The sequence below is a fragment of the Artemia franciscana genome, chromosome 11 (assembly GCF_032884065.1).
Source record: "Artemia franciscana chromosome 11, ASM3288406v1, whole genome shotgun sequence".
In the NCBI taxonomy this organism is placed as follows: Eukaryota; Metazoa; Arthropoda; class Branchiopoda; order Anostraca; family Artemiidae; genus Artemia; species Artemia franciscana.
Genome location: NC_088873.1, coordinates 21,223,536 through 21,247,873, shown reverse-complemented (window position 1 = coordinate 21,247,873; position 24,338 = coordinate 21,223,536). Strand labels below are relative to the sequence as shown.

The following is a 24,338-nucleotide window of genomic DNA, read 5'->3' as shown; positions in this document are numbered from 1 at the left end:
AAAATTATCTTGGATTCCTGAGCACTTTTTAATCAAATTATCAAGAAAGATTGGTTTTTGTTAAAATTCTAGACTAGAGGCTTTTGATGACCTTGAAAAGTAGGTGAGTTAGTTGAATAAAGCTCTCAAGAATAGACTCAGAACCTTAATGACCTCCAGCGAAGGCATTTTGCAGTACATATCTCACTTCCAACTCCCTTCAGACGACACAGACTTTTCAATGTTTTTTACTATCTTCGTGTTATAAAAGTGAAACACTTGCAAAATATATCTTTTCCTCAAATGAGACAAAAGAAAAGTATTTTGAACCTCAAACCTTTGCCCAAACCCAATTTGTAAGGTTTTAAAGATCTGTAAGAATATTTCTTAAAACTTGAGAATTTTTTTTTAGATATGGCTTAAAACTCTTTTGAAAAAAAAAATAGAAATTGGATTTTCAAAGACAGAAGTCCATTTAAAAAAAATGCTGAAAACTTAAAATCAAAGTAAAACACGTTCTACCAAAATTTAAACGACACATCATTTTCTGCCATATATGAAATTTCTAAGACCCAGAACTAAGAAACGAGTAGAGATAGTACATTGGCAATTCCTTCCTAAGGTATATTTTAGGTACTTTATTCCTAAAAGTTTACCTTCCAAGATAAACAAAGGTCCCTAATCTAGAATAATACCCTGCCTGATAGAGAGGCTTCTCAAAATAGCGTGTGTTTCAAGTTGATTTCATTAGTATGATCTTAAAATAGCGTGTTCGAATGAAGTTTCTAAAACTATCTAGAGTTTAACTCCTTTTTGGCACTATTTTAATTTTGTGAAGAAAAAATGTAACAGAAAATTGTCTGTTTCAGAGACATCAGCCTTTTTTTTAAGCATGTACGATCTAGAGATGCGAGTTAAAAAAAATCTAAATGGTATATGTAATCATATTTTTTTTTCACCAGGGTCGTCATTTAGTGTTAATTTTCGTAACAGTAACGGCTATAATCTTGCAATCTCACTTGGGAGCCATAATATTCTATGCAAGTATCTAAAATACTCATAATTTCGCTTCACGAGAACGGTATTGAAATTTAAATATGGATTTAAATAAGGGAACGAACTTAAATAAAGGGAAACATTCACAAAAGCTACGTTTTTAGATACGCACCGTGGCATTATTTGGGTGTTTGGTAGCCCTTGCACGAACTTTTGGCTGCAGGCAATCGTTGAATAAGAGCTAATATTTTCACACCCATTGGCGATCATCCTAGCAAAACAGGAAAACAGCTCTGGAAAGCTTCAACTCAATACCCTACACCGATGGTTCCTAAAGTTTACTGGGAGCCAATCTAACAAATATTTCCGACCTTAAGACCCACTATTTTGTTGTATTAGAGAAAAGAGGTAGTAAATACTATACTCTACAACTAAATGAATCTACCACCGTGGAAGGCCAATCTCAACTGCTTGTTTTTGTGCATTATATATGGCAGAACGTCGTGCATGAAGATATCTTGTTCTACGAGCCAATAAATCGTGGAGCTGCTGAGGTAATTTTCAATACAATTGGTATTGTAATTTGTATTGGTATATTGGTATAATGTATATTGTATTGGTATAATAATTGGTATATTGTAATTGTATTACCAATACAATTGGTAATTGGTATTGGTTCCATATAAAAAAAAAGCTTTACAGTGGAAGAAAAACTATGTCGGTATATGCACTGACGGTACTCGAGCTATGCGCGGTAAAAATAGCAATGTGGTTACGAGAGTTCTTGAACGAAGTTCATGTCCTTTGTGGACACAGTGTAGCCTTCAAAGAGAAGCACTGGTTTCCAAACCATTGCCCGATGATCTCAAAACAGTACTTGATGCAGCTGTGAAAATTGCAAATTATATTAATACAGAACCCTTACAAGCCCGCCTATTTCAAAAACTGTGTGAGGAAATGCATAGCCGCGATAGAGCTCGACATTTTTCTGCACAAACATTTAGTAATCGAACACTTGACTTTAACAGCATCATCCAGTTTTAAAGTAATTAATGATTAGCCACAGTGGCAACACGCTTTTGTGCAATCCAATTTTGTGTTGCAAAAGATTTTAGAACTGAAGATTTAATTTTTGAACGAGCACTAAATCACATCTATATATTTGGCGTGTAATCTCCTCTAACACCATGATCATCTTCGGTAATGAGGGATTGGCACCTTTTTTAGTGGGTGTACCTGTTATTGACTTTTGATGCATTTGAAGATACAAAACAAAATTCGGTTCCATGTCGGCTACGGAAAGCGATGTGCAAGCAAGAACTGGTTGTTACTGGAAAGTCATCTTCAAAGATGAGGCGTTAGAAACTTAGGCAAACTAATTTACCTCTTCTTTTGGGTCTTGGCCGGGTTTGGCCTCGTAACCATCAAAATCAAGCAATTTTATATGAAAAAAATTCTATAGGAGCTACATAAAAGCTAAAGTAATCATTTGCTATAACTTTAAAATTACTTACCATGTTACCTCGAAGCTTCAATAAAAGGGTCTCTTAGCATTATGCTGGGTGCCCTCAAAGGTGGACACTTGATTGCTAAAACCCTTAAATAGGTAGAAAGAACTCCTAAGCAGGTTCAACGTCTCTGTCTTGTGTGCTTGACTAAAATGATCGTCAAATCATCATCGTTTTCGTAAGCAAACGCAGATACAAAAATAAATATTTTGACTTCTTCATAGCAGGTAACAAGTAAAGAGCGCACCAATTTTTTACGCTATCCCTCCACTAGAATAACGTCATATTGGCATCATCTAGAATGTTCCCCTTTGATATACAATGGAAATTACAGAAAACGCAGTTTTTGTGAAAAAATCCATTTTACTTTAACGTTATCCTGGCGGATTTACAATAGGCATGAAGCGATCAGAACACCTTCACGTGAAGAAAGATTTGTTTTGTGAGGAAGAATTAGTGACAGTACTAAAAGGATTAAAAAATAATAAGGCTCTAGGTGCTGATAGGGTGGTAAATGAGTTTCCTAAATATGGTGGCTCTGAAGTTAGAAATAAGTTACTGAGGAGTATGAATATGACTTTTGAAAAAGGCGAAGAACCTAACGATTTTAGGAAAACCTTAATTAAACACTTTATAAGAAAGGTGATAAGAGCGAGTGTGAAAATTATCGAAGCATTAGTCTGGTCTCTGTAGGTAGCAAATTACTTAGGAATATGATACTTTTTAGACTGAGAGATGCTGTAGACAAAGTTTGAAGAGAAGAACAGTGCAGTTTTTAGAAAAGGTAGAGGATGTGTCGACCAAATTTTCACTCTTAGGTTAATAATTGAGAAGTGCCTGAGTTGTCAAACACCTTTGGTCCTTAGTTTTACAGATTATGAGCAAGCGTTCGATTCTGTTGACAGAAGAGCTTTAGCAAAGGTTTTATCTTTGTATGTTATACCAGACAAATATATTAAAGTGATTAATGCTATGTACGAGAATAGCACTGTTTCAGTTAAGATAGGAAATGAGGTTAGTAGCTGGTTTTGTATTAAATCAGGAGTTGAGCAGGGTTGTGTTCTATCTCCCTTTATATGGATCATTTTGATGGACTTTGTCTTAAGGAGCACAAATAAGGCAATGGGAGACCACAGAATCAAATGGGGAGGAAAACTCTCCTGGACTTAAATTATGCTGATGATTTTAGCATCCTTGATGAAAGTGTGAGAGAAATGAATGAACTTTTAGAGGTTTTGACAGTTCAGGGTGCTAGAATAGGCTTCCAAATTACTGTTAAGAAGACTAAGTCACTAAGCCTAGGAATAAGTGAAGATGAAAAGGTGACGTTGCGTAACAAAAAGATTGATCAGGTGGGCAGCTTCGCTTACCTTGGTAGTATTATTAGTAAAGACGGTGAAAGCAGTGCAGACGTTAAAAGTAGAATAGTCAAGGCTAAGGGTATTTTTTTCACAGTTAAAAAAGGTTTAGAAAGATATGAAGATAAGTCTGCAAACCTAGATTAGAATATTAGAAGCTACAGTGATGACAGTGGTCAAATATGGCTCTGAAGCATGGGCGCTCCGAAAAGCGGACGAAGATTTGCTAGATGTTTTCCAGAGAAACTGCCTACGGATTGTTCTGGGCACCTGGCTGACTGAGCGTATTTCAAACAGTAGGCTGTACGAAAATGTGGTTCAATCCCGCTTTATAGGGCTATAATGAAAGAAAGGTTGAGAAGGTTAGGGTACGTTGTGCGGATGAAGGATGACAGATTGCCGAAGATTGTCCTTTTTGACCATCCGTCCAGGGCTAAACGGAAAGCAGGACATCTTCGTCTTGGGTAGGATGACGTCATAAAGAAATATTTGAAGAAAATAGAAACTTCCTGGGGGGGGGGGTGTAAAAAGGAAGGCTATGAATCGATTAGGATGGAGGAGGAGCGTGCTTTGCTGTGTTAGCCTCAGGCGGCTTGGTGCTGCGGTGAGTGGTTACAAATAGTAGTAGTGTCAGCATTATCTTCTAAACGAATCCTTAAACAGCTCTGCGATGCTCGATTACCACGCTAGCGCACGAAAAAAAAGAAAAGAAAAGGAATACTTCGGGCATACACAGGCTAAAATATAATTTTCTCTAGTTTTTATAAGGGTGCCATCTTCGGGCAAGGGTTTGCAGCCATGTTGATTCTATTGGGGCAGCTTTCTTTCGGATCCTCTATCATTTTTAAAGATTTTAAGATTTTTTTTTTAACTGTCAAGAATTTGTTTTCCCAGTAAAATTCTATGGTTAAGTCATTGATTTTAAATTACAAATTTTTTTCGCAAAATGTTTTTTTTAATCATTTATAAGCTTTTGGACACTCTAAGCTGTGGTTCACTCTTAGGGTTCAGCTGTAGGGGGATAAACCATGATAATATATGTGCTATTTCTCCAGCAGAAGAAGGACGGCATCCATGTTTAGGAACATGAAGTAGCAGATACACAATGGCAGTACAGAGTGGCATAAAAGCGAGTCTTTCATAAAATCAAGGGTGATTTAGCACACATGGATTTTGAATCACAGGAAAAGAGCAATATTTGATGCTGCATGTGTCTGTAAAAGTCAAAAGTATTAAGGTGATACCTCAGGGAATGTTGAGGGATTTTGAACTAAACCAAAAGACACTGTGTGCATGCCGGTTTCCCAAATGGTGTATACCTTCAAAGTTGATAACTGTGATGAAATGGCAGACAAATTTCTTGTGTTTATGAAAACGAGGTGGGCCTGTCTTTGAATTATTTTAAGCTATATATCAAAATTTTACCGGCAAGATAACCTTCTTTGGGCAAAATAACAATATTTTGCGGCACAAAATGACAGAAAAAGCCACTTGGCTGCGGTTTGTCGTAATGGGGCTCAAAACTCCTCCATATGGCTATAAACCATGAAAAACTGATTGGGTATCCTATAATTTTTCTTATTTGTTATTTTGACTCCCTTTGGGCAAAATATTATGTTTGGTAGCACAAAACAGCAGAAAACACCACTTCGCTGTAGTGAGATCTCCTGTATTAATTAAAAAGGGCAGGAGATATGACGAGTTACTTTTAAACGAGGCCTTTCCAGATTCTTCAACCACTGGTTCGGTGCCCCCCCCCCCATGCGGAAGAAGCGGCAAAAAGGAGACACGTCACTGCTTCCGTGCGAAAAAGTAATTTTCTCTGTTCTTCAAGATGGAGAACTGTAATTCCCCTAAAGGGGATTTTCCAACATGGTAATTCCAACGCTGCAAGTTTCATTTTCATCCAAAACAGTTTTTGAGTGGTTTGAGCGTCTTTTTAGAAACTCCAGTGAACTAGTTTTCGCAATTGCTGCAAAGATTAGCTGAAATAGCACTCACGATTCCTGAACCAGCCTCAAACAGCGATCTTCCCCCACTTGACAGATTTTTTTTTCAAACGTCTTTATATTATTTTGGTTACTATGGGCCGTGGTTCACTCTTTAATAGGTCGCAGCCGCAACAATCCCCCCTCCAAAACTTTTTGACATCGTTAGGATTCTAAAAATGTTGCCTTACATTTTCCATACTGTTGGCCAACTTTTGGCATTTTACTGTAAATATCGGCTCCCCTAAAGATTTTTCTACCCCCGGCTATGAATCCCGGTTACCATCAGTTTCAATGGGTAACAAAAGAATACTTTCTGCTAAGGTGGACCAACAGCCAAGAAGGGCAGATACAGTTGACTTTAATCAAAGAGTCGGTAATAAAAAAAAAGAAAAACAGATGACGCCATCCTAACTGATTATTAGTTTCAAGGCCAAACCTTACTGAGCCTTTCCTCTTCTCATCAACTTATGGTTGCTACGTAGGATTTTCTAGCTGGAAATAAATATTTCAATCGATGTTTCGTGACCCCCAGTTCACATTCCATAACCACGAGAGCTAGGTTCAACCAAATTTGGTTTCACGTTTTGTGATATTTTATATTGAAATCGCACTAAATTCGTTGAAATATGAAAAGGTAACGGAACATTGACTTGATGTTTGTATATCTCATAACAGAAATGAACTGAAAAATGATAAAAGTAATGAGCAAAAAAAAGTTAGAGACTATAAAATCCCTAACGTTAAATTACCAGGATAGCAATAAAAAAGGAAAAAAGGACTTTTCGGAAATTGAGGATCAAGATTAAGCACCAGAACTGAAAAAAGTTCCCGTTAAAACAATGTATATTTTTTAAGCTACCAGAGGAGTGAATATACACCATCAAATCCAACCTCGAATCCATTGGTAGGTTGAGACGATATATTTGTTATGTATTTGATATTTGTCTATTTCGTTATAGAAATGAACTGAGAGATGATTAAAGGAATGAGTAAAAAGGAAAGAGAGACTATAAAATTCCTAACGTTAAATTGCCAGGATAGCAATAAAAAATGAAAAGGACTCTTCCCATATTGAAGATAAGCACCAAAGCTTAAGCTTAAGCACCAGAATTGAAAAAAGTTCCAGCTTTTCATATATTGAATACTATACATACTATGCTATGCATATTTTTTATAAGCTACCAAGAGGAGTGAATTTACACCATGAAATCCTAAATCAATTGGTAGGTAGAGACGATACGAGCACCGATGAGATCATTCTTCCGGCCTGAAATCCTTGCCTCTTTGACCCTTGACGGCACCCAACCCAATGTGCCACTTCCTAGAGCCAGGGAGAGCTGCAAAGCTTGTGTCCTGGTTCAAGTACAAGTAAGTGTAGGAGTGAATGTATCTCGAAATAGACGGGGCAAAAAAAACAAAAAAACATTATGACCTCTAGCAACTGTTGATAAAGGCCTTCAAATCTAAGCTAAATATAGGAGACCCTCTTGCGAGGATCAAAAACCTACTGACTAACTGTATTGTGGAATACCGACGCAACCAATTTATCTAAGCAGAAGATGTTGGAGAAAATTGAACCGAAAAAAAGAGAAAAATTGAACCGAATATTTTTCAAAGTTATTATAAGACGTAATCCTATTAATATACCCTTAAACAAAGCCTTATGGAACATGATTGTGTTTAATTAGTCGACCTCGTTGAAGACAGTTTTATACCAACTATAAGTTACATTTAAATTCACTAACAGCATCATTTTCTCGTTCTTAAATTGCAAACTTAAGGTAACTCAAAGGATTACATAAATTTACAAGAGAGTAGATAAACTGAAAAATGCATTTCCATTTCTATGGGGGAAAACAGAATATGAAGCAATTTGGTATAGTCAATCTTTTCAGAAGTTCTGTAGAATCAAATAAGGTAGGGCAAACTGGATTGGGCTAATCGATACGGCTTACTTAGTTGGATTTTGAAATCTAAGTTACGAAATCTTTTACATGAACTTATGAGCTGCCATAGCTGAACTGTAAGATTTATCCAAAGCCTAGTAAACATTCTAGCCGTCAGAAGTACGCATATCTACTTTTCATTTGAAAAGACCATGGCTCGATTTTACTGTTTTAGGGGTTAGGTCAGGTTTACCTTTTTTGGGAGTATGGAGATGACCTGAAACATTTTATGGACAATTGCCAAAGTTTGGAGAATTTAAGGAATAGCTTTTTGAGGGGAAGGGGGGGTATGCACCACAGCTCCCAGGTATCTTAGAGACCTTTGCTACGGAGCTAATTATTGCGCTGGAAGATATATATATATATATATATATATATATATATATATATATATATATATATATATATATATATATATATATATATATATATATATATATATATATATATATATATAATATATATATATTGCAACAGATTAGTAGTTTATTTTTGTTGGATTAATCATTTTCTTGGGCTTGACTGACAGCTTTTGCGGGCTACGTGGAGTCTGAGGATTGATCACTAATGAGAAAAATAAAAGCATAAGTTATAAACAAAGTTATGAGTATCATTAACAGAATAAAGAACCCTTTAAGAAAAGTACTTGTAAGTTTTATATTAAAGATCATGCAAACAGAGGAGGTACGTAATTTATTCTCAAGTTCTTTCTATCAACAGTTGTATTTTCAAACCATCTTACATATGTTTTCGACAGCTTGTTCTTTTTAATGTTTAGCATAATCAAGAAAAGACAAAAAGTGAGCCACATACTTTTCCCATTGGACTGCTAAACTTACTAATTACTTTTTTCTCACTGTTTCAACTCAACAGAAGGGGTTGAACAGTAAGTCACTCACAATAGAACCATGTCTATTCTTGTTCTCATTCCAAGAAAGTACGCAAATGAAATCTTTTGAAAGTCAAATCATTTTCAATAAATTTCATTCAAACGTGTTCCAAAAAAGAGGCCAATCAAGTTTAATTGACACCTAACGTCGATTCTTGGCATCTCTTTGTTAGCATATTGGATGAGTTTTCTTCAATACTTTTTGCCCAGTAAAGTAGGCTTCGGATAAAAGAATAAAAAACAGATCCTTTTCTGAATATATTGTACACAACATTGCAAAACTTTAAGATACCAAGAACAGTGAAAAAAAGACGTGACTGTTTGAATTACTAAGGAGAAAACTTACACAACCGCATACGTCTTACATAAAGACAATTTCTTAAACCACATTGGCTTATCATAATATAAAGAGGAAACGACAAAAAATGGGATTTTTCCTTTCGAATGCGGTTGTCCTTTCGAAATATTCAATTTGTGTGTTTTTCAGTATTTTCGTTTGGCCTTTAAAAAAAATGATCGTTTCTTCTTTATATTACGTCTTATGAAGGTAGGAACGATCGGAAACCAATTTTATTGAAAAATTTTCCAATGCAGCATGATGGCATGGGCCAAAACAAACGTCACTGAAAACTAGCAAAAATTAAGCGAAAAACGAATAACACCAAACAACTTTAAATGGTGAAGCATTTTTTGAAGATGTAGTCGTATTTAGGAATCAAAATATAGTTAATGGTTAAAATTTCTGCAGAAGAAAAGCGTTGCCAAATTTAATGAATTAGTTTTGCCTATTTACTTTCGCAGTTCAACGCGGCAACACTGACGAAAACGTAATACTACCATAAAAGCTTCATAATTTTTGAGACAACCAAAAGAAAATCCTTAGAAAATTTTGTTTTTCGCAATTTTCTGCCTTTGGAGAAAACATAACTTGAGAAAAGATTCAAATTTCTAACCTTAATAATAGCCACAGCTTAGATACCAATACAGTTATGAAAACTCCTATCTTGCCCATGAGAAACTTTTGATACAGAGCTCTGGACTTGGCACCTCCTCCAAGCCCACGCTCCGACGGGTAGATCGTACTACAACGCCATAGGCTGGAACACCATAACTCTGAAGTATTGGTATCTAAGCTGTGAATTACTCCGACTTTTATATTCAGACCACAGCTTAGATATCAATGCCAGTTTCCTGTCTCCAGCCGCTAGCATCGCTACCGCGCACTGTGTCCCAAAAATAAATCGAGTTTTCATAACTGTATTGGTATCTAAGCTGTGATAATAGCAGAGACAGTTTTCATGAATAAAATAAATGCCAAGATGCATTGGCGCACTATAAAGAAGAGAAAAAAAATGTACTTAAAAGAATAATAAAATTGAAAATCAGCTGTCCTGTGCCAAACCCCAGCAAGACTGTCTAAAGAAAAAAAAAATGATATTGACTTAAGGATGACCCTCTCCTAATCTTGACACGTCGAGACAAAATAGAAAACCTGGAGTTTTTCCTCTGTCGTAGTTTCTAAGATACTACCCCGCATCTATGCGGACAAAAACAGATTCTATGGATTTTCCACAGCCAGAACCTAGTATGGGGATTACAAAAATCAAGCGTTTACATATGGCAGTACAAAGTGGGAAAGACGGAAAAAAAGGGGTACAAAAGTTTATCGACAAAATTCTGTATCGTCGTTCATATCTCCCGTTCCAAAACCCCTCACAAAAATTCTATTTTACGATTTTCTTAAAAATGCAGATACAAAGTTTTGGAAGAGGACACCCAGTGAGAGTTCTGGCCTCTTTTACGCACAAGATAAAATCTGCATTAGCAGACCCCACCCTGTCTCACAAAAATTTTTAGGCCAAAATTCTGACAGAATTTTCATTTATAAAAAAAATACTTTATTAACAAAATTTTTCCTTTATTTAAATCTGACTTTTTTTTTACTTTAGCCTCTGCAAAATTATTAATTATCTCGTTCCAATTGACTGCTTCTAATTCTTTGCATTCTATGCTCATTAACACTAAATCATTTAGTTCCTCCTGGCCACAGTCGATCTGAAGCATGTTAATATTAATTTAAGTTTACTAAACGACCGCTCATTACTGGTCACCATTACTGCAATCGCTAATAATGTTTGATAAGCAATTCTTACGTTTACGAAGACCCCTTCATCTCCGCATTGTCAATTAATTCTAGTAAGTTTAAAATTAATTAAGTTCGGTCTACTTACTTTTATTTTCAAAGAATAGTGATTAAGATATGGGGAAATACAATTTTAGATTCAATTGGCTTATAATTGTGCCAACTGCGCCCTCTACTTTATTAAAAAAAAGATTAAAAAATACGAAATGCCCATAACCGTTATACTATTTAGTTAAAATTTTATGCCCGGGTCCAGTACCCTTTCTGTCCCTCCTTAAAACCTCCTTTGAGGACACCCGAAATAGTTGTGTTTAAGTTAGCTATATATGAAGATGACAAGGGCAGTATTGACTCGTAGTATCAATGATTTTATCATATAAAAATGAATAAGCTATTATTATTTGGAAAACCTTGGCCACCTCTTGTATGTGCCTTTGACTATCTTCCCATCACTCATTCCGACTTCCAAGCGAGCCAACTTGATGACATGATAAAAACACTGTAGATCGACAAAAATATTTCCTCTGCTTCCCCTACGATTGAAATTTTTCGCATCATGCGAGCAACATGCGATTACAACTACATAGACGAGACTAAATTTTCGACTCTTTATTAAGGACATTAGAAAAAACAATCTAGTGTCGTCGCAACTTCTCTTATCCGCCTTATTCCATTTGAAACAGTTCCAAGGGACCCAGAAGCAATAAACAAACCAGTCAATGAGGAGGGAAGACATTAAATAAAAATAGCTTAAAACAAACAGATTGTCAATCAGAGCGGCAACGAGGACTAGAAACAATCTAATAAGAAGCTTTCCGAAATATCAATGTTATCCAAATACGCATTGATGTATCGGTTATCCAACGATGTGTATTAGCAGAAAAGATACAAGAGCGGTTTGCAGAAGGGCATCTATTTTTTTTTTTTTTTTTTTTTTTTTTTACCTTATCCCTTAATATCTTGTAATTTAAGATTCTAGAACAAAACGGTAAGTAATTTTTTGACCCAAGATAACTTTTGGTCATTTGGATTCTAAAGTCGAAACAATATTTTTGATAAAAGTATGGATCGGCTACAACTTATCTTATTTTTCAATTACATAAAAAAAACTAGTTTTTCTAACTGAAAGTAAGGAGCGACATTAAAACTTAAAACGAACAGAAATTACTCCGTATATGAAAGGGGCTTTTCCTTCTCAACGCCCCGCTCTTTACGGTAAAGTTTTTTACTGTTTTAAAATGTAGAGTTAAGAGAAAGAGTCAAACTTTAGCGTAAAGAGCGGGGCGTTGAGAAGGAAAAGCCCCTTTCATATACGGAGTAATTTCTGTTCGTTTTAAGTTTTAATATCGCTCCTTACTTTCAGTTAGAAAAACTAGTTTTTTTTATGTAATTTCTGAACGTTTTTGAATTAATGCATGTTTGATTTTGGCTCTCCACACATAAATTATTAAAATGAAATTTACATTTTAATTCCTTTTTTGGCTAAATGGCTTTCCCTTAGTTCTGATCAGACGATTTTGAGAAATATGGGATGGGGAAGGAGGCCTAGTTGCCATGCAATTTTTCGGTTACACAAAAAGGCAACTATAAATTTTAATTTTTAACGAATTTTTTTATTAGTAAAAAATATACATAACTTAAGAATTAACTTACGTAACAAAATTTTATATTCTTAAAATTTTATTATGTATATGAGGGGGTTTGTACCCTCGTTAATACCTCGCTCTTTACACTAAATCGTAAGTTTTGTGCCGATTGTTTAAGAATGACCCCTGAATCAGAAAGGCCGTAGAATAAATAGTTGAAATTACTAAAAATACTATAGCATAAAGAGCGAGGTATTTATCTCCTCCTAAATACATCGCTCTTTATGCTAAAGTATTTTTAGAACCCCTCATATGCGTAATAATCTCTGTTCGTTTTAAGTTTCAATGGTACTCCTTACTTTCAATTGAAAGAATTTTTCCATGTTTATTTTTTCATTGTTTTTTTTTTATAGTAATTTTAGAAAATCCTGCACCCTTTTCATTGAATTTCTGTTCCCCCATGACATATTTCTCCAAGGAAAGATCCTCCCACATAGCCCCCTCCCCTCAACCCCACCCCCAAAACCAAAAAAAAATCCCCTGAAAACGACTGTACACTTCCCAATAACCATTATTATATGTAAACACTGGTCGAAGTATGTAACTTGCAGCCCCTCCCCCAGGGACTGTGGGGGAGTAAGTCACTCCCAAAGGCATAGTTCTTATGGTTTTTGACTATGCGGAACAAAATGCCTATATCAAAATTTTGATCTGTTGACTTTGGAGAAAAAATGAGCGTGGGAGGGGGTCTAGGTGCCCTCCAATTTTTTGGTCACTTAAAAAGGGCACTAGAACTTTTCATTTCCGTTAGAATCAGCCCTGTTGCAAAATTCTAGGACCACTTGGTCGATACGATGACCCCTGGGAAAAAAAAACAAATAAACACGCACCCGTGATTTGTCTTCTGGCAAAAAATACGAAATTCCACATTTTTGTGGATAGGAGCTTGAAAATTTTGCTATAGGGTTCTCTGATACGCTGAATGCGATGGTGTGATTTTCGTTAAGATTCTGTGACTTTTAGGGGGTGTTTTTCTCTATTTTCTAAAATAAGACAAATTTTCTCAGGCTCGTAACTTTTGATGACAAAGACCAAATTTGATGAAACTTATATATTGAAAATCAGCATGAAAATCTGATTCTTTTGATGTATATTTTAGCATCAAAATTCCGTTATTTAGAGTTTCGTTTACTATTGAGCCGGGTCGCTCCTTACTACAGTTCGTTACCACGAACTGTTTGAAAAGAAAACAAAGGCTTTTCTTTTTCCGACAAAAATTCTGTTTTTTGATTCTCGTTTCAAAAACTGATGCAATTTCACCTAACGTAATACAGTTATTTTTACACGTTATAGGAAAGCTCATTTTTTATTACCAATTTTATAGTCGGGTTATGTCGTTTACGTGAGGACTGCGCTATCAATGGAGCCTCCATGTAATTGAAAGTAAAACGAGGCTGAAAGATAAGCTAAGTTAAAACAAAGCCAAATATACGAAGGATTCCAAGCAACCTGACATTTGTAGAAGCGTCGCTACCCTACACATACTTAAGGGAGGGGGGGGTGTTTCAACATAAATGTTGATTTTTTTTTATTATAAGGAAATCGATATTTGTTTTTAAATAAAATGGAGGAATACAATTGAGGTAGAAATAAACAATTTAGAAAACCTCTATTTTTAAGGTGACTCTAATTAGGTTTACGATAACGCTATGTTATTTTGAAGTAGTGGGATACCAAGTGTTCATTCACTGATTGCCTATTAAGATATTTGAGCTGAAAATTATATTGTTTAAAGCCAACATTCAAGAATAAATTATTTCACAATTAAGATTTGTGAAAAATACTCTTTATCCTATTCAAATTTTCCTTGTGCTTGAGAAACAGTCCTTCAAGAACAGGGAGGCAAAAGGGTGAGCCAAGTCAACTCCTAATAAGTGACTTTTCGGATATAATCAATACTTCTGAACCAATTTAGCCTAAGGTAGGTGTTTGCTTGGTTAAGAATAGATTTAATATATTGGGTAGGAACTATGTATACTGAGGTTTTTTCAACTTTCTCTTTGATTACTCGAATGAGTACGCATAGATCTTCTCAAATGGATTTGATGGACTGGAAACATCAAGGCTTTTAAGTTCAATGTTTCCTTTCCCAAATATTAAAAAGCCTTACATCAATTACCCTTTCCTTGATAACTAAATATGTGGATAAGTCGAACTATCGAGCAACAGCTGCCATCTCTGAATTTCAAATATAGATGTCCTTACTGTCTTTTGCGCCGCTTGACACAGTGATTAACACATGCGACTTCTTTTTTTATTAGTAAACATAAGCGAACCTTAGAATTAAAAAGTAATTGTTGCTATTTTCCTTGATGTTGAAAACACTTGTTATGAGGGTATGACATGTGGTTGTAAATTAAATAGCAAAGGTTAAACATAATATAACAGTGAATTCAACCGAAAAATACTAACAACCTTATAAAAGATCTAAAGGCGAACTGGCCAGCATTGACAAAAAAACACAAAGAAATTAATATAAAGACGACAAACGAAAAAAATGACAATCTGAAAAAACATGAAAGGCTACCCTTTTTAGATATTTTATTAATAAAAAGCGATGACGATTTACTTTTTCAATTTATAGAAAACTAACTCATAATGACAGGTATTTAAATTTTCGTTCATCTCATTCACTTTCAGTAAAATAAGGGAATAGTCATATCATTGGTTGATCCCCGGAGTATATTGTTAGTGAACTTCTGTGTTTGAAGGATATTTTATTTTGCAACGGCAATCCTGTAAAGTTTGTAAATGAAATAATAATAAAAAAGGTAGATTAAGAATGAAAAAGGTAATAAAAACGAAGGTTTTCAAGTTTTGGACCTTTCAATTTCCAATAGATACGTTTCATCACCTTACATACCAATTCTTTGGGAGAAAATTAAATGGACTTTATTGAAACATAATTTATTAACTTATTTTAAATCAATCAGACCGTTGAGTAATTTGCTAAATTCCAGAAAAGATATAAAACGTAGCACTTTGACAATTGGAGTGTATAGCATTCCTGCGGAAAATTTTACGTCGGTCGAACACACCAGCAATTTCTGGAACATTTTATTGAGCACCGGAATTCAATAGATAAGGCTCTAAAATATTAAAAAAAAAAACTCCAGAAAGTTTCTCTTCAGCTTAGGCAGAACATATATTTGTTTAATTCGGAGCATTTTGTGCAGTCCGAGGGATAAATAGCCAATTCCAATGATAAAGGTTTCACTCAATGGGCTCTTCAAGCATTAGAAATAAAAAAAAACGCATTTTTGCAGGTTTATCAATTAATAGAGATACTGGTAATATAAATATTAATCCTATATATGATATTATTCAAAGAATGAGCCCATATTAAAAAATAAAGTACAAAAAATGTCCCGGGGGTTAGTTCAAGTGACAAACCTAAGCGAATAGCAGCATCAAAAGCTTTGCATAAAATTACGTCGCAACAACATATTCCTAGTTCATTTGTTATTTTAAAAATTTTTAATTCAGTTACTTTTGTGGTTTGATGAAGGTAGCTATAAATTGTAAATATTAAGTAGTTGTAAACTATCTATTTTAGGTTAGTCTAATTTAGTTTTATATATATATATATATATATATTTTTAGTCACATTTATAGCTTTTTTCCAGGCGAAATATTCATTTGATTTTTTTTTTTCGTATTCATTTATTATTAACAATCTATTATTGTTAAAATGAAAAATTACATACGGTCAGCCGATAATTTCACTACAGTTTGTGAACTGCTATTTTACACTTGTTACTACTATCGCTACTACTGATTTTCTAAAGTATGGCAGTTGGCAACGGGGTTTAAGGAAAAGCAGTTGAGATTATTCCAATTTTTTGGGGAAGAAGGGAGCAAAATTTGTAGTTCGACATTTATGTGAAAATAGTTATTTCATTTTTTCACTGAAATACCTCAAAAAAGGAATATTCCTAAATCTAAGAGGCAGATAAAAAATCTAGAAAGATTTAGTGGTTTTATCACTAAAAGTTCTTTTTAAAGAAGATGTACCATTCTCAGGAAACAAGCTGAAGGCTAGAACTTTCTTACTGATGCATTTGTTTGCAAAATTTAATATCCCTTACTATTTCTGTGTTTTTCTTTCTATTGTTTTTACTGAAACTAATTTCTAAGCTCATAGATAGTGTACTGTCATCAAATTCTTTTGAAAATCGGAATCCTCAGATATTTTTTTTTGAAATATACACCGCTGTAGCTTTCACACAGTGAAATTTGTTGGAATTCTCATATTTTCCGATTAGTCAGTCATCTTGAAAATAATTTGCAATATTAGAGTGATATTTAGAATAACATAATCTTTATGTATTAGTTATTAAAATCACCTTATAATGATATTATAAAAATGAGGTTTCATATTTTGCATGGAGTTAGCTTTATTTTTTACTTTTAGTGACTTTTTTAATTCCAAAATCCAACAGGGAGTTTATATTTTTAGGATAACTCTATATGTTTCCTTCTTCTTTAATACAAATATGGCTTAGTTTCAGGAACGTTCGTAAAAAGGGAATACCCTCTTTACTTTATTTTGGTGTAAAGATTATCAATGAAAAGACGGGGACTTGTCGTAAAAATAAAATGATTGTACGTTGCAACCCTTGAGATAACTGATTATCACACAATTACAAAATGTTGAATTCGAATTAAAAAACGTTTGCTTTGTGGCAGGATGAATATTTTGAAGCTTATTTGGCGAATATCTATCTGGCTGACATTATATGCTGAGCCATGATTCTGGAATTTGCAGAATCTTTGGCGGCCAGTGTCTCTTCTGTGCTTTCTCAAAGTTTAAGGTAGTACTAAGATTAGAACCTGATAGAAAATGAATTTATCTTTACGCCATCTAGACCTTTAATAATTAAGGTAGCGTTGTAGGCGATAAACTGGATTAACTGAATGCCACACATTAAATAATCACAAGCGGAGACGTATATCTAGTCCTTCACTTTATTTCTTTCACGTTGTCTATTTTCCCTCATAGTTCGTCACCAGTGACGAATGAAGTTGAAAGATCCACTTTCACAAACATTTTGTGATATTTATCTAACATAATTGGGCTCCGGATGCAGACTCAGGGGACTTATTTATTTTTCTTTGGACAATTCTTTAATCCTGTATTTTCGCATTAAAGCTGTTTAAACTGTACTAGTAACAATTCGAAGACAAAAAACAAGATAACTGTCAAAACACAGTTCAAATAAAACATTGCTGTAAGTAACGATCTTAGATGGCACTGTAAACATTTAAGATGAAAAATTTAGTTTCAATTTCGTTTTTTCAAATTTAACCTAGCTTTCGTTTCCAACTGTTAAGTTTGAATTATTCTTCATCATAACTCTGGCATGGACTGCCAGACCCCATAAATTAGTAACCGTTAATACTGTTCATAATTTGATACTGAAAGATACCTTATTAGTGAGTGAACCACAAACCAAGTATGTCACCACTACAGTAAACAAGATCTCACGCAACATAAAAAAAACTACAATAATATACAAAACGAGGCATTAAGGATAAATGAAGAAACTACGAAGTAAAGAAATTTAGTTTCTTCAAAAATCTTGTCAAAAATACGACAAGCTTGAATAATTCGATCATCCACAGAAATGGGTCAGTTTTCTTTTGTATATCTCAGTAGACTGAGCTTTGAATTAGTTGAACACACCACTCGATGCCGTTTTCATGCTCTTTCCAAATATAATAATCGTTCTACTCAGAAATTAAATTTGAAGCCCTTTGTGGATCCTAAAGGTGATACCTTTTTCTCTTATTTTTACTATAGAAAAAGGTTAAAATATTTGTTAGAAAGTACTATTGGATAATAAATCGATTTTGTTAAAATTATATAGTCCATAGGCAATAATTTTCACGATCCAATTGGATAAACAATTTAAAAACTATCTAATTTCGCCATGTTCACTTTGCGCCGTTTTCTAACAGTTCGTGGTAACGAACTGTAGTAAGGAGCGACCCGGCTCAATAGTAACCAAAACTCTAAAAAATGGAATTTTGATACCAATAGCTACATCAAAAAATCGCATTTTAATGCTGATTTCAAATATATAGCTTTCATCAAGATTAGTCTGACCTATCAAAAGTTACGAGCCTGAGAAAATTTGCCGCATTTTAGAAAATAGGGAAAAACACCCCCTAAAAGTCAGACAATCTTAACGAAAATCACACCATCAGATTCAGCGTATCAGAGAACCTTATTGTAGAAGTTCCAAGCTCCTATCTACAAAAATGTGGAATTTTGCATTTTTTGCCAGAAGACAAATCACGGATGCGTGTTTATTTGTTTTGTTTTTTTGTTTATTTTTTTTCCCCAGGGGTGATCGCATCGACCCAGTCGTCCTAGAATGTCGCGGGAGGGCGCATTCTAACGGAAATTAAAAGTTCTAGTGCCCTTATTAAGTTACCAAAAAATTGGAGGGCACCTAGGCCCCCTCTCACGCTCATTTTTTCCCAATAGTCACCGGATCAAAATTCTGAGATAGCCATTTTACTCACCATAGTCAAAAAACCTAATAACTATGTCTTTTGGGACGACTTATTACCCCGCAGTCTCCCTAGGAGGGGTTGCAAGTTACAAACTTTGACCTGTGTTTACATATAGTAATGGTTACTGGGAAGTGTACGGAATATTTCAGGGGGATTTTTTTTGGTTTGGGAGGGAGAGTTGAGGTTGGGGGGGGGGGGGGTTACACGGGAGGATCTTTCCATAGAAAAACTTCTCATTAGGGAAGAGACTTTCAATGAAGGGGGCGCAGGATTTTTTTGCATTATTTAAAAAAACAAGGAAAAAATAAATATGAGAAGTTTTTTCTACTGAAAGTGAGGAGCAGCATTAAAACTGGAAACGAGGAGAAATTATTGCGCATATGAGGGGTTTACCTCCTCGTAATACCTCGCTCTTTACGCGAAAGTATTTTTAGTAATTTCAACTATTTATTCTAGGCCTTTGTGATTCAAGAGTCATTCTTAAGGAATTGGGACAGAATTTAAGCTTTAGTGTAAAGAGCGAGGTATCGACGAGGGGTGAACTCCCTCATATACGCAATAAAAATATACGAATATAGAAGTTCGTTACGTAAGTTAATTCGTAAATTACGTATATCTTTTACTAATGAAAATGTTCGTAAAACAATTAAAAGTTCTAGTTGCCTTTTTAAGTAATCAAAAAATGAGAGGGCAGCTAGGCTTCCTCCCTCTCTCCTTTTTTCTCAAAATCTTACATTTAAAAAACTTGTTTTTTTTATTTGATCGTACAGTAAACGATTAAGTTTTCTGAGGGCTAAAATTTGCTCGCCATTACAATAGCGAAAGTGGAAAAGCAAGCGATAGACGTATAGAAAAAATTTAGATTGTTTCCCTTCTACAAAAATGCAGGAAAAACAATAAATTAAACGAAAACTATAAAACTGTAAAAAATAGAAAAAACTCTTAATCGTCGACCTTTCCCAGCTTTTTGTCAAAGAGTGCCATAGCCTCAGACTGAATTGTGTGTGGATGGTTACCTACTCAGAGAAAGGTCCATCAAGGTATGTTCAAGGTATCATTTTAAAGTTCTACAAAGGCTTTAACACTGAATTTTGTAATTTGTGTAATTTGTAGCTCTGTAATGAAAATATCTCTAATTTGACCAGTAAGTACAGAGGACGTTGCAATTGTAGTCATCTTTATATTAAAATGAAAGCTGTATGTAATTTCACTATCATTTTCTTAAATTTAGTTATGCTTTTGTTTTCAAAAGTTTGAATAGGGAATCCCAAAAAATCACCTTGTTGAATAGGACACTTTGTAAAGGCTTCACGTTTAATTTCTGAAAATTCACATAAGCGCACCCAACTTTGGGCAATACCCTTTTACGGCATTTTCATTGAAAATTTTTTTGGGGTATTTTCACTAAAAAATTTGAAAAACAAAATAAAATTGTCACACCCCTAGATTGTCGAAAAATCCTCCCTCCCCATTTTTGCAAATTGGCGCAACTGGATACAGGTTTAAAGAAAGACGTTCGCTTAAAGTTCATTGATACTGCAAAAAAAACTAGTCTGTGTTTGAAGGTAACTTTACTGTTGAAAACTTTATGCCTTCATCATCATAAGCCATTGATAAAGCATCACAGTCAAAATATGTATTCAAAATATTGTATTGCAAAAATCAGACAACATTGGTATGACCAATCTCATTGGTAATGAGCAATCTCAAGTCTTTTAGTTGCGCAGTGGGTTTGACCTCAACTTGGTAATAGATGACCAAGAGATCGAACGGAAATTTGGCGCTAGTTTCGAAAAAAATATCAATGCTATTTAGCTTTTGGCAACACTTGGGATTTTTTCAAGCTTTGTCATGGTTCTTCTGTCAGGAACTCAAATCAGACGCTTATAGCTACCCTAATTTTACCAACTACACTAATTAAGTTAAATTTTCTGATCATTAGACCTGAAAAAAGGCTAAAGTGTTGCCAAACACTAGATGACATTGGTGGTTTTTTTTATATCAACACTAGCACTAGTTCCCACTCTTATAAACTACCCCTTTTCTTTGATTTTTATAAAATATATAAAACATCTGTCCTGTAGTAGCGCGGTGGTTTGGACCTCAGCTTGGTAATACGGTACCCAAACATCAAACATAACTATAGCAACACACTACAGGACCCGGAATATGATGCCGATGACGAGATCGTGCGAAGGCGTCTCCATACTGTTCCAAAGAAGAAGAAGAAGAAGAAGAAGAAGAAGAAGAAGAAGACAGGCCATCTGAGTTGCAATATGAGAGTTGTCCATACAGGTTGTCTCCTTGGTTGCCTATGCAAGGTTATCTGTTCCACAGACAATTTTGTTGTCCGTGCAGTCCAACAGACAACTTGATTGAACAAAGACAACGTGTCCAATCAAGTTGTCTGTTACTGTTACTAAGAAAAAATATGACCATCAATTTCAATGGATGTTAATGTTGTGTAGAAACAACTGTCGAAAAATTGCTTAATTTCCCAATTAAAGTTGAATTTTGAATGAAGTTGAATTGAATCATCTGAGTTGCAACATGAGAATTGTCCATACAGGTTGTCCTTAGTTGACCATTCAAGATTATCTGTTCCACACACAATCTTGTTGTCCATGAAGTCCCATCTGGGTGAGCCTGTAGTAACAAAGAAACAAAAAAAAAAATCTTGTTACTTCAAAACATTTTGTATTATTCGTTGGCTTAAAACTTTACGCAGGAAAACTAATCAGGAAGTATTTACATAATTTTTCTTTTTTACTTTGATAAAATCCGCACAATTGTAGCGATTTTTTATTTGTATTTTTTCATTGTAACTCTTACTATTCTTGAAGAATTTAGATTCTTCAATACGAACATGCGGGCAATTCCGAACGAACATAGAATATTCCTACTGCTTCCTTAGGTAAGACAACTTTTTACGATCCTTACACAAGGCTAAGGAATCAATTTTATTCTGTTGAATACTATGTTAGTAAAAAAAACATCCATGTAAAAACTTTCGAGATCGTTCAAAGACCAACTTAGCTGCCATCTACAAAAAAAAGGCATTACTTAATAAGGTAGCGCAAAAGAATTTTCGCTTTTTCCTCTGCACCCGTTAGAAGTCTTGACTTGTGTAAGTCTTGTGGGTTTTATACCATACTACTTGAACATATGTAATACGATGGAGGTTGAAATTCGTCAGGAAATCATGGGTTCGCTTAAAGACTTATTCATATACTAACCACAGGTGTTGGCTCGCGTCAAGAAGATAAGAACAGGATGGGAACTAAAACTATGGATCCAGCTATTTCAGAAGGTTCAAAGTGGTCTAAAGCTACTAAAACTTGAAAGAAGTATGACAAAATTAGGCTTTGTTTGCAGTTGCCCTGTAGGCTTGAAGCAAAAGATGGCTTGAAGGAAATCTCTTTCCCCAGTCTTATGTATTTTGTCTTATCTTCAGTCTTGTCAGCTACAAACACAGGAGCTACATTAACACAAGAGCTACCGTTTATCTCATGTTTTAACTCCTTCGCGTAGAGCCATTCTTGTTCATTTCTCAGAGCAAAACGCCGCTTTCACTCTCCATTTAAGCCCTTATTTTTCTTCGTTTTCCTACCTCAGTTTTACCATAATGGTGAAACGACAGGTTCTTTAAGTTCTTTAATTCAATTAAATAATTCACAATAAAAAAACAAAACATAATAGCAGATTCAATAACGAATGATGAAATTCCGTTTTGCTTCCCATCAGTCTTTTAGAGTGCGTTCTTAATGTTTTAATAGATTGGTCTCAAACCGTTTTCAGCCGTTTTAAAACAGCGGTGGGCGATGAATGACCGAAGTGAACGCAGATATTTTTGTTTTTGTTTTAATGAATTTAATGCAGTATATACATTTGAAAGTTGTGTAAATTTTCATATTTTTGCAGTCAGATGAATATTAATGAGCTCGAGATTTTGCATTTTCTCTTATCATTCGTAAATAACTGCTTGAGGATGGCGATAAAAAAAGTCTATCTGGTTAACTCAGACTCTATGGTTAAAGGCCTGGTGTCCGGAATTCACTCAGATTTTACGTCGCCGTCCTGAAGTTGACGGGCTGTCGTGAGCCTGAAAGGCTCATTATTTTTACGAGCTTCTAGCTACTTCCCTTTCTAAAGTTTGACAAAATTGATTGGTGAATTCCCAGTTTTCTTTCCGAAATCACATTTTGCTCCTGTAGATCTACTCTCTGAACTTTTAGAATGAAAGAAAGAAAGAAAGTTTATTTGAGCCCTACGGCCATACACAACATGATTTAATAATACAACACTGCACAGAACACACACTCAATATAAAACAATACTTATTTTCATTCACTCGGGCTCGACTGAGCCTCTCCTGCCTTTTCCACATATCGTGCCATTTTGCATATGGTTCCAGGCATCGAAGACCTCAGGATATCAGAAAGCAGCACCAGCCGATGGTCTCCCCAAATTTCATCCCTAAGACATTCAAGCTCCTGGCACTCCATGAGGAAATGGGCTAAATTATTATCCTCTTTTCCGCAATACCCACACTTACCATTTGTACCCTTATTTTTTTTAGATTCTGTCCCCTATGTACTGGAAGGCAATTTCCCCTCAACTGGATTCATGATTTTAAATATCTAAAAGGTAAATCTACCTTAAAATAATATTCTTCCCCAAAAGTTTCTTTTACTTTACTATATTCCTTCAGTGTTTCCGACGAACGTACTAAACAACCCCACTCTTGTATCTCTTGCTCTTTCAATCTCTGAATAATTTCTGGAAAGCATTGTGTGTTTCCGGGTCCGTTTCCTTCCATCCACAAATAAGAGAAGCCTAGTTTGTCAAGAGATTTCTTGATTTGTTGAGTCCAAGTAGTTTTCTTGTTAATTCGAAGCAAATCATTATAAGCTTGTTTAGCCAATCGGTCCTCGGGAAGTTGGGTTAATATCAGCCAAAATTTAAATACTTGATAAAGCTGGTGCAATTTCAGTGAGAAGATGCAGAAGTCTCCTTTGATTAGCTGGTTATGTGTTCTGGTGCAGCCCGAAAAGTCTTTTGTAGTATCTAAACTGGACTGATTCTAGCTTCTCCGCGGCCTCCAAGCCCCATAGTTCAGCTCCGTAATGGATTGCCGGTTTAATTTTCGAATCAAATATTTGCTTAAACATTTTTAATGACTTCGACTTTTTCACTAGGTCATTACGTCATATTGTACCCACTGCTGCTTTCCCTCGCTTTGACATTTCGCTCACATGTTCCTTCCAACCGCAGGTGTCAGGGTAAATCCCAGATATTTCGCCTTTTCCACTACCTTAATCTCTTGTCCTTTGAACCGAAATTTCTCGTTCTCGACTAAA

At 34.9% G+C, this 24,338-nt stretch overlaps 1 protein-coding gene across 5 annotated transcripts in view; it reads right to left on the bottom strand.

The window, feature by feature from the left end:
* Positions 1–24,338, bottom strand: part of LOC136032960 (tyrosine-protein kinase transmembrane receptor Ror-like) — a 595,320-nt gene that overhangs the window by 454,027 nt on the left and 116,955 nt on the right. The window lies entirely within an intron of this gene.